The following is a 14718-nucleotide window of genomic DNA, read 5'->3' on the forward strand; positions in this document are numbered from 1 at the left end:
CTGAAGTGATTCGCTAGTGGAGTGCTCATTGGCTTAGCATTTGACATGTTGAACCTCTCCAATACTTTCTCCACATACTTCTTCTACACTTTCTCCACATACTTCTTCTACATCACCCATAGCTTATTTGCTTTCCTGTCTCTATGGATCTCCATCCCAAGGATCCGTTTTGCTGCCCCTAGATCCTTCATATCAAACTCCTCGCTCAACTTAGACTTCAGAGAAATAATGGTATGCTTGTTCTTGGCAGCAATCAACATATCATCGACATATAACATTAAGAGAATAAAAGAACCATTATTAGTAGCTCTAAAATAAACACAACAATCATACTTACGGCGTGTGTGGCCAATCCGTAACATGTAGGAATCAAAGCGCTTGTATCATTGCCTGGGAGATTGCTTTAATCCATAAAGCGACCTCTTTAGCTTGCAAACATATTCTTCTTTGCCCTGCTCTTTGAACCCCTGTGGGTGCTCCATATATATTTCCTCCTTCAACACACCATGAAGAAATGATGTCTTAACATCGAGCTGCTCTAGCTCTAAATCCGACATAGCTACCATCGCCAATAAAACACGTATGGATGTGTGTTTCACTACTGGAGAGAAGATCTCATTATAATCGACCCCCTCTTCCTGTGCATAGCCCTTGGCTACCAACCGAGCTTTAAATCTCTCTTCTTCCTTCTCTGATATAGCTTTTTCCTTTCGAAATATCCACTTGCACCCGATCACTTTCCTGTCCTTTGGCTTTTCAACAAGCTCCCAAGTGTTGTTCTTCTGGAGTGATTCCATCTCTTCCATCATAGCTGCCATTCACCTATCATGCTGGACACTGCTAATAGCATCCTAAAAAGTAGAAGGGTCACCCGTACCAACAACTAATGCAAAAGAAAACATATCTTCAAAACCATTCATGACCGGTACTTTGGTATTTCTCTTTGGTTTGCCTGTGGCAAGACTCTTATGCTGGCTCTGTGGTTCCTGGCTACTGTCAGATTGAGGTGTTACAACACCCTCAATTTGCTTAAGACCTGCATCTGTATCACTAAGCTCCACCTCTATCGAGGTTCCATCTGCATGAACTGTCTTTTGCTGAGATTCTTCACCACTGTTTCCTTATACCATGTGGCTTTCATCAAACACCACATCTTTGCTGATGACCACCTTTTGAGTAACTGGATCCCAAAGCTTATAGCCTTTAACTCCATCTTCATAACCGAGAAATATACACGGCTTGGACTTTGGATCCAACTTTGACCGTTGCTCACTCTGAATGTGACCATATGCTGAACAACCAAATATCCTCAATGTGAAATAGTCAACTGTCCTCCCTGCCCACACCACCTCCTTTGGAATCTTAAAGTCAATAGGAGTAGACGGTGATTTGTTCACTAGGAAACATGCTATATTAACTGCCTCAGCCCAAAAATGCTTTGGAAGATCTGCATTCAATCTCATGCATCTTGCTCTTTCCAAAAGTGTCATGTTCATGCGCTCAGCTACACTATTCTACTGTTGACTACCTGGAGTAGTGAAGTGTCTCGTTGTGGACGCCGATCTGAGAGAGGCGGAGAACGAGCCCCCGGAAGTCTCAGGATCATCCACATGAATGGAGAGCTCTACCAAGGAACTCTCGAAAGAAGTGCCTCTCACAGCATGAGTGACGATGAAAGATGAGATACCTCTCGATTCGGGGACTAGCTCGGATTCGAGACGTACCTTAAACAAAGAAGAGTCGTCATCCAAGGAAGTGGGCCGTGGATCCCATACAATGCTCTGTTGCAATGGATAACCAGAGATATAAAAGAAGGTTCGTGCCTGGTTACGAATTTGGAAGGTGCGAAGAGCACCTCGTCCGCCCAAGTGCAAGCACCTGGTCTCTTATGCCATTTACTTATTGATTTTGAAGAGTTTTGGACGAAAATCATGTGAAATGGGAACATATATCTCTAAGAAGACGTCTACCTAATCATACATGTCTCAAAGATGATTAATAAGCACACACAAAAGAAATGAAATAAGTGTCACCTAAGAATAACTAGGTTATAAGTGTCATACCTAATTGGTGTCTAAATTCTGGCGTGCAAACACATCAATGCTACAGCTAAAGCCTAAAGGTATAGGATCTGTACATGAAAGTAAGAAAACACAACAAAAACACACATCACGACTTGACTCTACACTCGACTCGACACAACAAACCCTAAAACTCTAATGCAATACTTGACTCGGACCAGGATGGCCATCCATCCCGGCTGCTATACATATCCCGGCCTCGGGAAGAATCAGAATCAACGTAGTTCGATGACCTATTCTAAACTACGATGCCTAACCATCTAGAACCGCTATCCTAGACTCGATCAGCTAGACTCGACTGGTTTTTAAACCTTTTTGTACGATTGCTTAAGTTCAAATGAATTGTAATTTTTTTAAGACTCTCTATATGCCCTAACTAATGCAAGTTGCTTAGCCTGAAGCTAATGCCGGTGGGCCCTACATCCTATGTGTAACTAGGCTGTGCATCCTAAGAAAAACCATGGGCTGACTAAATGCTTCCTAGTCTGGCCATCAGTTCAACTAAATGTCTAACCGACCATGACTCGAGGCCTCCTAACTCTAGGGACACTCACACGACAAGACACACCATATCAACAAAAATAGGACAACCTCCTAACTCTAAAACTGAAAATCCAAGGGGGGTCCCGAAATGGCAACAATGAGGAGTGAAATATTAGGTTGCTAGCAAGTTTTAACCTTTTGAAAAACTCAAACCTAATATGAAAATTAAGAGATCAACAATGAAATTCAAGTACACAAGTTAAATCTAGAGGTGCAATACAAATAAAGAGCAAGAGTTCAAGAGAGAGTGCACCCGAGATTTAAAGTGGTTCGGTCCTCAAAACGCGAGGCCTACTCCACTCCACCAACCAAACCCGTTGATGGCTTCACTATATGATCTTCTTAACCACGGCGAAGATCGGTGCCAATTACAATCGCTTTAACCTTGGTGGCAATCCTCACCACGGAGAGAGGGCTCCGCTTCTCCGAACACTTGCCCTTGGGATGGCTCCGCGTCCCTTCGTACTCGCCCAAATACAATCAAAGAAAATAGAAAATACAACTTCCCTCTTCAAGGGTAGATAGCTCTCAAGCTCACACAAATTCTACTCTTTGATATGATATACAAATTCAAGCCTAGGTCTAATCCCTCTAGATATCCCAAATTGAGGCACAAGGGTGATTACCACTCTCTAATATGTTTAGAACATGTTTAGGAATGAGAGAGATGTGTTCTAAGGCATAGAGAACACACACACACACACACACACACACACACACACACATATATATATATATATATATATATATAGGGAAAACCCAAATATGACCGTTACAGGGGCATAGTCGTAATTCTGTCAAAATCCCAAACGGTCATAATTTTGTTCCCGACACAGTGGTCTCGGAGTTCCGGGAATACAAATAGAATTTGGAAAATAACTACTGGACCAAATCTCGGAGCTCCGAGAACTTTCTCGGAGTTCCGAGCTCGGAGCTCCGACAACTTTCTCTGAGTTCCGAGAAGCCTAAATCAGCCGATATTCAAGATATTTTATGCTGATGATTTTTGGGCTTCAAGGGCTTCCAAATTACATAGAGATGGGATTGTTTATTCAATTAAGGTCAGTTATTTAGTGACTCAATTATGCCTCAAGGTGGGGTACCTAATAGGGATTAGATGTACAATCTAACACAAGACTTAAGCCTTCAAATCTTCTTCTTTGAAGCACATCTTCAAGTCTTGAACCCTTGCATGAATCACTTCAATTTCTTTGGCTCTTCAAGATCTCTCCTTGAATGCTCCAAGCCTTCATCATCCTTTGGCTTCAAATGGTGTTCAAGGATGTACAAGCCTCGATCCATGCCGTTTTCCTTGATCAAGTGTTTGAATATACTTGAATCTTCAATACATGTACTTAAACATCAAACACGTTAGAAATACAACACATTTCAACTTGTGTTTGGAATCATCAAAATATAGAAGATTGCCAAGGTGAGAACCATTGGGCTTACAAAAACACCCCAAATATCTAGGCAGACTCCTAACTCTAGGGGAAGATATTTTTGAAAAGATTTTGAAGAAGTTTTGTATTTTTTGAAGGTTTGAAATGTTTATTTTTACCCAAATGAGTCTCAAACTTTCATCTATAGAACTAGTACTCAACTCAACTAAGCCTTTGTCCCAAACTAGTTGGGGTCAGCTAATGAATCCTTTAGAAAATTTTCATGAAGAAGGTGAAAGGATCTACCCGGCTCAAATTGACTAAGTTTAATCTTGACACTAGTTGGGTTCGTCTAAATGGATCATTTTCTTCCATTCTATCCTATCCAAGGTCATGCATGTTCTTTGTTATGTTCCTAGCCCTCAAGTACTTGTTCTCTTCTATCTATAGAACAAGTACTAACTTCCAAAAATTAGAAACCTCCTTAAAAGTATCTTCCCATGGTCCCTAAAAGAACTAGTCAAAACCAGCTTTGATGAGGCAGTTTAAACATATTTTTTTTAAATGTGAATAACCATTATGGGTCATAAATCTAATTCAATTTTATTTCAAACAACTTCAAGGATATATATAATAACGAGAAAGGTCTTTATAGTTATCCACGATATTGTCACAAAGCAATAAGCTCTTCATATATAGGTTGTTTAGTTAAAAGGTTGTAACTTGAGAAAAGTAGCTCTTTAATCATAATTGAATTGGCAGTTTAACCATAATTATTAGCACAAAATATGTAGATGTGGTATTTATTGACATTTGTTTAATTACAAGAACTTTAGAAAATGAAAAGGATCTTCATGGCATGGTTTTAAATTTCCACAGATATCGACATGAAACGACCGTATTGTTTCCGCTTCCATCGCCACAGAACCAAAAAGACCAAAATGCATAAACCAAAATCGTAAGCGCAATAGTGATATGCTATGTCAGTATGTGTTACATAATTATGTTCGTATGAATTACATGCAAAATGTGGTGCACAAACTTTGTATAAATATTTATATGAATTACATGTCAAATTTGGCATATACAAAATTATCACACATGCGCGATAGTGCATGTCACAGGTGTTCAATGTTTTTATATGAACATAATTATGTTCATATGAATTAGGATATGAATCCCAAGCTGCACTACGTACCTTGCAGAAATGGATCAAGCCAACGTTGTTCGGAACAGAATTTCCTAACTACTCTCACAATGACTCAAGATTTTTGATTTTTCAGATGTTTTTGCTCTTTTTGACTCAAGATGACAGAATTCTATCATCATAAGGGTAGGATAGACTCCTAATATCCTGCAAAGGTTGGACACCATTCTATGCTTTGCGGGGGAATTAGACAGAATCACATCTCTGCAAGGGTTGGACAGCATCCTATACCTTGTAGGAGTGGATAAAAATCATATGACTTGACGAGAGGTTGGACAGAATCCTAACCCCTAAGATGATAGAACAGACTCAATGAAACTGAAAGACTGACTCTTATGCTAAAGACTGACTCTCTAATTAAGGACAAAAACTCATATGCCAAAGACAGACTCATATACGAAATGACTGACTCCTAGTGCACAACCCTAAAAGGGAAGTGCTAATGAGACTAGGCTAGTCTCCTAAAAGAAGAGGAGATAGAAAGGGTGTTAATGAGACTGTGCAAGTCTCCTAAACACAGAGATGGGCTCCAAGTAACCTTATCATTGCCCCTGCAATAATATATTCGGATATGTATCTAAAAGGCTAAGCTAACCTTTTACTAATGAGGGAGAAATGCTCTAGCATGAGACTGAGCTAGTCTCCTATGGATTGACTCACTGATGAACTGTCTCCAAAGGGTTTGACTTTTTTGCTGAGACATAGCTTGTCTCCCTAAAGGTGGGCTCTAGATGACTCTTTCATTGCCCTTGCAATGAAGGAAGGACCTAAAATTCTAGGTTACATATCTAAAAGGCTAGGAAAATCTTATAAAGAAAAGAGAATGAAGGGGGAAAAAGACATGACATGCTCCCCTAAAGATGGGCTTAGGCTAACGCCTTCATCGGCCGTGCAATGAAGAAGGGGACCTAAGGTTCAAGGGTGTTTAGAGGGCTAAGAAACTTCTTCCTAAAGAAACAAAAGAAAGACAGAGGGTACTACCATGACATGGTAAGTACCTAAAAAGATGGGCTTGGGCTAACGCCTTCATCGCCCTCACTCCTCCTAGAATGGTTACAAAAGATAATAAACTGAAATAAGCAAAGGGATCACATATTTAAAGATAAATATGTAGCTGACTTTTAATCAAGATGAACCAAAGTAATCAACATGTTGCCCATGAATTGAATGATACCTTACCAATTTCCATCAAATCCTTCCTTACGATTCCTTCACCGGAAAAACTTATAAAAGGTAAAAGTTGCAAAGTTGCAACAATCCACTCACAAGAGCTTTACAGCTATTTGAAAAGCAAGTTTGGCATAAAACAATAACTAGTGTTCATAGTAAAGGAGTTGTTGCTCACTGAAACTTCATCTTGAATTGATGATAACTCAGAATAAGCAGGTGTATTGGATTTCCAAAATATTTCAATCAATCAAATAACCCATCACTTTATCATCCCACTTGCATCAACTGAGAGCCATAAGTGTATAGAATTAAACGCAAATTCTATTTCAACTGACACAGACTTACCTGCAAATTCTAATACCATTTTTCTACCTGAGATTCTACAGACATACCATTACTAAGGGTGGAATTGGCATAAATCTTTCTCGGTTTTAACTGACAATTACCACAATAGAGATGGGTCAAGCTTATGCAATCATCCAGGTACAAATGTTAGAAGAAACACCATATGTGAATTCATTATGAATTGAGCATGTTTGCAAAGAAACAGGTGAATTGATCCCATTGAAACATTTCTTGAATGCCTTTTATTGAGACAAACTAACAGACGAAGAGTTGAAAACAGACTCAATTGTACTCACAACCGGTGAAATTGAAACAGACCAAATGCATATTTCTCACTAATAATAGGTGAAATTGAAATGGGATCAATGTATTCACAACCAACTAACAGACGAGGAGTTGAAAACAGAGGTTAAGAAGGGGAAAATAATGAACATCACAAGCATGAAAAGAAAAACTGAAATAAAATTGAAGGGGAAAAAATGAGAGGGATCTCCCAAATACTTGCATTTTGAGGCTAACTGATAGCTTAATGTATCCCAACAAATCCAAACATTCAGACATGGAAAATGTAAGTCCTAGGGCTCAAATTAGTGTAATTACCATGCCCTTATCTCCATTCTTTGCATATATTTTCTAGAAATCCAATTTAAACAACACAATTAGAGATTAAGAGTTGGTCAGGGTTACCTTGGATTTGCAAAGATTGATTGCTGAAGAAAAAGATGGAAAATCGGAGAGAGAAATAATGGCCGGAGTAGAAATCTGAGAAGAGGAATTGTTGCCGAAATCTGCGAAGCTTGCCGAAAAAGCTAACCGATTCTCCTCTCTTCTACTCACTGCTCCTCCTCTCTAGATCTGATTCTCTTTCCCCTCTCAATTTTGAAATATTGAAGTCGCGGATTGATCAGAGCTCCGGCAAAATTGCAAAAAAAAAAAAATAAATATCCGAAACTCTCTTTTCTTCCTCTTACCCTCTCGGATCTCTTGATCATTCTCTTTCTCCCTGATTTTTGCTAGGGTTTCATGATTGAGGCAAGAGGTGAAGACAAAGGTTGAATATCGTGGATATGATGGTTGAGGTAGAGATAATGGAGGTGGTATAGGGCCGAAACTCCGATCGAATTGATGGAGAAGATGACCAGAGCTTCGATCATGCCATCGGAGAAGACGATCGGAAGAAAAGAAAAAATCTCACTCGTTCTTTCTCTCTCTCTCTGAATTTTCTGATCTGAAAAGGCTTCTCTCCGATCTCCTACTCTTTCTCTTGGATCTCGAATCTCTCTCTGATTCTTTTAAATGTAATGAAAGAGGGTTTGATAGAAGATGAGAGAAGTGATGGCTGGCCCTTGCCGGAATTAGTAGTGGAAAGATCAGATCTAGCAACAAGATGATATCGAAAGAGGGAAACCTTGACCGGAGCTTTGCCGGAGGCTAGCCGGAGAAGAATACAAAAAGGCTTAGGGTTTGATTTTTTTTCCTTTTCTCTCCTGCTCTCTATCTCTGTTAAGAATTTTTTTCTTTTAAGAAAATGAGAGCCCTCTCCTTTTTATAACCGATTGCAATAAAGAAGGGGTGTGCTAATATTAGCACACCCTCATTTTGGTGAGTGCACTTAACTTTAAAATTCCGCCCAAATGAGAAACCCTTTCAGAAATTTTTCACAAAAAATGAGATCCCCTGTCCATGCCCAAATCGGTTCTCATTTTACAAAAGAAGGGGTACTTATATTATCATACCCCTACTTTGGTAACCATACTCTTCTATTTGCCTTTTTCTCTTATTGGATTTTTGTGAGTGAAGTAATGGTATTAGCACACCCCCATTTGATATTTGTATCACCCACTCAATAATGCACTCCCCTGATTTTTTCAACTAGAGAGTCTCCTCTCCTTTGTAAAAAAAAAAACCTCATCAGGCCATATAAGGGAAATGATATATTTGCTCACCCCCATCACTTCCTACAGGCAACCCCTTCTAGTGTAATTTATAACTCATCTTTTTCATTTCTAATGGTAGTGGCTCGGGTAAAGGAAAATGGGTATTTTAAAAGAAAAGAGAAGTGATATATTTTTGCACCCCTTTTCTCTTACTTGGACAGCCCCTCAAAGTATTTTTTACTATTCTTGTACACTACAAAGGGGGTGGCTCGGGTAATGACAAGAGTAAAACAAATATTTTTCTTCTTGTAGGGAATGATATTGGCACCTCAAATTTTCAAATTTGCACAGCCCAACTTGTCTTTTCTTCTTTTCTTATGATTTTTGTAGGGCATTTTGGAAATAGTAATGACCATTGATAGCTCTTTAAACTCCAAGACGAGATGGGTTAGCGAAAAAATATCAAAACAAGATTGTACGGGTAAGCCTCGGAGTTTGGGGGAGCTCAATAGGGGAGTGCCAATACCAATGCTCAGGGGTATTTTTTTTACTTTTCTAGGTTAATGAGAAGACAAAGAGACTAAATAAAAAGGGGCCTAATGAGGCTTAGGGAAGATACTTGGGCTTCAATTTCGGAATCTTATTTGATTTTGGGGAATTAGGGTCCGGTCAAAATGGGGTGTCTACAGATGCCCCTCTTTGGCAGAGTGTGCTTGCCACACGAATGCCAAAGCTGAAAAGACGTCACATTTTGACCGGCCCTAGATTTCGGATGGAACAAAGGGTGTAGTGAAAGTAGTTCAAATGAAAGGGTTATACATGGCGCTATTCTAGCATCCAACTGAAAAGCTTTGGAGGGACATTGTTCTGACATCCCTTGTAAAAAGTATTGACAGGATCGATTCGCTGCGAACAAGCTGGAAATATTGAAAGCATTATTTTAGTTGCGAGCGAACTTGGCAATTGAGGAGAAATGGGTTGACTGCGAACGAGTCGGCATTGAAAGGTTAATTTGGCAGCGAGTGAGCCAAGAAGGATACTGGTCTGATTACGACTGAACCGGAAGACTGGAATAATGACTTGACTGCAAATGCGGAATAATGTCTTGACTGCGAATGAGTTGAAGAATCAGGAACTGACCTGGTTGCAAATGAACCAAAAGATCGGACCTCTTACTTGACTGCGAAGGAATCGAAAAGTCTAGAATTGGCTTGGTTGCGAACGAACCGAAAGCCAGAATAATGACTTAAACTGCGAATGAGTCAAAAAGTCAGAAGTTTGCACAGTTGCGAACAAACTAGAAAGCAAGAAATTGACTTGACTGCGAAGGAGTCAGAGTCAGAGATATTGGCCTACTTGCCAATGAACTATGAGACTAGAAAAATGACTTGATTGCGAATGAATCTAAAAGTCAATAATTTGATTTTAACTGCGAATGAGCTAAGAATTGGAAGATTGACTTGACTGCGAATGAGTCGGGGTCAGGGAGATTACCTTAATTGCAAATGAATCAAGAAATCAGCAAAAAACTTGGCAGCAGATGAGCCAAAGAGTCTAAGATTTTGGCCCGGTTGCGAATGAACCCAAAAAGGCCAGAATGATGACTTGGTTGTGAATGAACCAGAAAGGTAATAACCTAAAAGAATAAGAAGTTAAAGGGTTAACTCGGTCACAGATTAACCGAAAAACTTGACTGCGAAAGAGTCAAAAGCTCAGAGATCGACTCGGTTGCGAAGGAACCAGAAAGTTTAGGATTGACCCAGTAGCGAATGAACCGAAAAGGTCGAAACGATGACTTGGTTGCGAATGAACCAAAAATATAATAGCCTGACAGAATCAGAAGTTGAAGGATTAACTCGGTCACAGATTAACCGAAAAACTTGACTGTGAAAGTAAAAAAGCTCATAGATTGACTCGGTTGCGAATGAACCAGAAAGGTTGAAACGATGACTTGGTTGCGAATGAACCAAAAAATGTAATAGCCTGACAGAATCAGAAGTTGAAGGATTAACTCGATTAGAGATTAACCAAAAAGCTTGAGAGTAAAAACTTGACTGTGAATGAGTCAAAAGCTCAAAGATTCACTCGGTTGCGAATGAACCAAAGAGTCAAGGATACGAGCTAGACTGCGAATGAGTCAAATGCTCAAAGGATCGACTTGGTTGCGAATGAACCGAAAAGTCGGGGATACGAGCTAGACTGCGAATGAGTCAAAGGTTTAGAGGATTGACCTGGTTGTGAATGAACCAAAAGGTCGAGGATATGAGCGAGACTGCGAATGAGTCAAAGGCTCAAAGGATTGACCTGGTTGCGAATGAACCAAAAGGTCGAGGATATGAGCGAGACTGCGAATGATTCAAAGGCTCCAAGGATTGACCTAGTTGTGAATGAACCGAAAGTTCGAGGATATGAGCGAGACTGCGAATGAGTCAGAGGCTCAAAGGATGGTGAGACAGACTCTCAATGAAATGATGAGACAGACTCTCAAGGGAATAATGAGACATATTCTCAATTGAAGGATGAGACAGACTCTCGACGGAATAGCTATCTCTTGCCGAGAATAATTGGGAGTATGAGTTTTCTGCTGAGAACTAGACTTAGATAACTTGCTGGGATTTGGGTACCAATCCCCCTTTTTTGTATCAAGAGAACTGTATTCTGCTGGGGATTGAAGGCTGTGGGAGCAAATTCTAGACTTCGCTAGGGAAACTGATTTTCTTGGAAAGTTGACTTTCAAGAGAGTGGACTCGTCTGAGAAATTTGGAGGTTTGGCTCGAGATATACTCGTGTCTCTCTTATTTCAACTTGCTATAGACATTGGCACTGCTTGCCTTTTATGTCCTTGATATCTTTTATGACGCAAGTTATAAAAGATGCCCCTAGTGTGTTGTGATTCCATGACAAGAGTCTTAAGGAAGTGGTACTCTGGTGGTTGAAGAAAAAATGCTTCGCTCTGTGGAGGCTTAAGGTCGCACAGGTTCTTTTCTTTGATATGGGAAGGAATAAGATAATCACCATGATGGCTGAGTCTGAGAATCTCTTCTATTTTTGCTCACTGCTTGAGGCTTTGATGTCTCTGGCAGGTCAAAACAAGATGTCTCTTGCCTCTCTTTGATTCTCAACCAGGATTCACTTTGAATTTTCTTCGCATTTTGGAAGATGTACTCTCGCTCTTCCAGTGCATTGTATGCCCAATGGTTCCCACCTTGGCAAATCTCATCTTATTTTGATGATTCCAATACACAAGTGATTTAAGATCACTAATGTGTTTAATTGTCTAAGTTGTAGATCATAATTGCTTAAAGACAAGATTGCTTGGATTGAGGCCAAGAAGCTCTCATTAGACCACTTATGAAGGCCAAAGTCATCGGAGATCCAAGACGCATGAAGACTTGAAGAATCTATCGAAGATCGAAGTCTATTAGAATGTATAAGATCCAATCTTAGTATTAGATTTTAAGAGGCATAAATAACGTAAATAAACACACACCCTAAATACTTAAGCGATTGTCCTTGTGATGTTCCAACACCTTGGAACCCTCATAACAATCCCAACTTGGTGTAAAGTTGGAAGCCCAAAAACAAGAATTGAAAATCTGCTTGACATAGGTTTCTCGGAACTCCGAGAAATGGTCCAGTAATATTTTCTCAATTTCTATTTGTATTCCCGGAACTCCGATATTTTTTCTCGGAACTCCGAGACCACTATAACGGTAAGAATTATAGCCGTTGGGAATTTTTGCAGGAATTACCACTATGCCCTTGAACGGTCATATTTGGGTTTTCTATAAATATGGGCATTCCAAACTTCCCAATCATGAATCCTAACACTCTAAAACTCTACTTGAACATCCAAAGAGTGAATCAAAGCTTCTTTATGCCTCTCATCCTCTAAGACTAGGATTTGGATCATTAGGCTCAATTTGTACATCTTCTACAATTTGTAAACCCTTGTGAGGGATTATTTTTTTGTTCTTTCTTTCTTATCAAGAACTTGTAGTGGGCGAGTGTTCGGAGAAGTAGAGCCCACTCTCCATGGTGAAGATTGCCACCAAGGTTAAAGGCGATCAGAATTGTAATCGGCATTGATCTTCGCCGAAGTTAAGAAGATCACATAGTGAAGCCATCAACCGGTTTGGTTGGTGGAGTGGAGTAGGCCTCGCGTTTGGAGGACCGAACCACTTTAAATCTCGGGTGCACTCTCTCTTAATCTCTTGCTTTACATTTGCATTGCACCTTTAGATTTAACTTGTGAGCTTGAATTTCATCTTGATCTCTTAATCTTCAAATTGGGTTGAGTTTTTAAAAGGGTTAAAACTCGTTATCAACCTAATTTTTTACCTCCTCATTAGTTGCCAATTCAGGACCACCCTTGGAATTTCACTTGGTATCAGAGCCTTGGCTCTTAAAAGATTTTCTTTTCTTAAAATCTTTGAAAAAATTTTCTTTAAAATTTCAAACAAGGGAAAGATCAGAAGATCTTTGCCAACTTTCTATTTGTGAAATGGCAAATATAAATGGAACCGGACTTCCGGAAGGCCATTCCACAACTAGACCTCCTTTCTTTAATGGGTCCAACTATGGACATTGGAAGACAAGGATGCGCATCTATCTTCTTTCGATAGATGTGGAACTTTGGCATATTGTTGAAAATGGATACATTTTGCCTTCCAAGCCATTTGAAGAATGGAATGTTGAAGATAAAAGGCATGCAAATTTAAATTACAAAGCTATAAACTCTTTATTTTGCGCCTTATCAACGGAGGAGTTCAATAGAGTAGGTCTTTTTTATTCCGCCAAGCTTATTTGGGATACACTTGCCGTTACCCATGAGGGAACATCACAAGTGAAAGATTCCAAAATAAACTTGTTAAAGAGCAAATATGAAATGTTTAGAATGGGTCAAAAATGAAAGTATTTCCGAAATGTATACCCGATTTTCTAAAATATCTAATGAATTAGCAAATCTTGGTAAATCTTATCCCACTGATGAGCTTGTGAGTAAGTTGCTTAGGTAACTTCTTCTACATTGGGATCCAAAAGTCACCGCCATACAAGAATCCAAGGATCTCAAGACGCTAACTATGGAAGAGCTTGTAGGATCTCTCATCACCCATGAGATGCTCCTCACTAGCCGACAAGAGGATAAGAAGCCGAAAGAGAAAGAAAGAGAAAGTCGTTCTCTAGCTCTAAAGGCCTCCAAGACGGACTCATCATCAAGTGATGCGGATAGCGATGGGGAAGAAGCTTTAAGGAAATTTAAAAGCTTATGGAGAAAGACGCATAAAAAGGATAAAAAGAAGAAGAAAGAAGAAAGTGTAGTTGAGGGAGCTTTAAGATGCTACAATTGCAAGAAGATTGGACACAAAAGACCGGATTGTCCACTTCTCAAGTCATCTTCCTCAAAGTACAAGGAAAAGAAGGATTAGAAGAAGAATAAGGCTCTTGCCGCCGGTTGGGATGCTACTAGCACCTCGGGCAAAAGTTCAAGCGGAGGGGAAGATAAAAAAGATGATATTTGCCTCATGGCATTCACCCATGAAGAAGAGGTAAATTCTAACCCCTCTTATAGTTCATCAAGTAGTGATAGTGAAAAAATATCTTATGATGAATTATGCTTAACCTTGCATTCTCAAATTTCAAAAAAAAAAGTTCAAAAGAAATCTATTTCCAAATTAGAAGATGAACTTGATGTTTTGAGAAATGAATCTTCCTCTTCCATATCTCAAGCTAAAGTAAAAATTAAAAATTTTAAACTTGAGATTGAAACCCTTAAGGGTATTTTGGATGAGAAAACTTGCCAATTACAAAATGTGGCAAGCTCTTCCAAATCTTATGAAGATGAAACTAATGATTTTTTAAATCAAATAACCCATCTTCATAATGAAAATGAAAGGTTAAGATTATGTCTCCATGAATTTTTAAATGGTAATAAAATTATTGACATAATCTTGAAGAAGACTAGTTATAGACCTAATCATTATGATAGGACTAGTCTATCTAACCCTCATGTTAGATGCCATTATTGTGGAATAAATGGTCATTACTAATTCCAATGTTCATCTAAAATTAGGGATTGTGGTGGAACCTGTAAGCCCAAGGGTCTACTCTCC

The sequence above is a fragment of the Tasmannia lanceolata genome, unplaced genomic scaffold (assembly GCF_043159265.1).
Source record: "Tasmannia lanceolata isolate RefF3 unplaced genomic scaffold, GAP_Taslan_0.1 ptg000006l, whole genome shotgun sequence".
Lineage (NCBI taxonomy): Eukaryota > Viridiplantae > Streptophyta > Magnoliopsida > Canellales > Winteraceae > Tasmannia > Tasmannia lanceolata.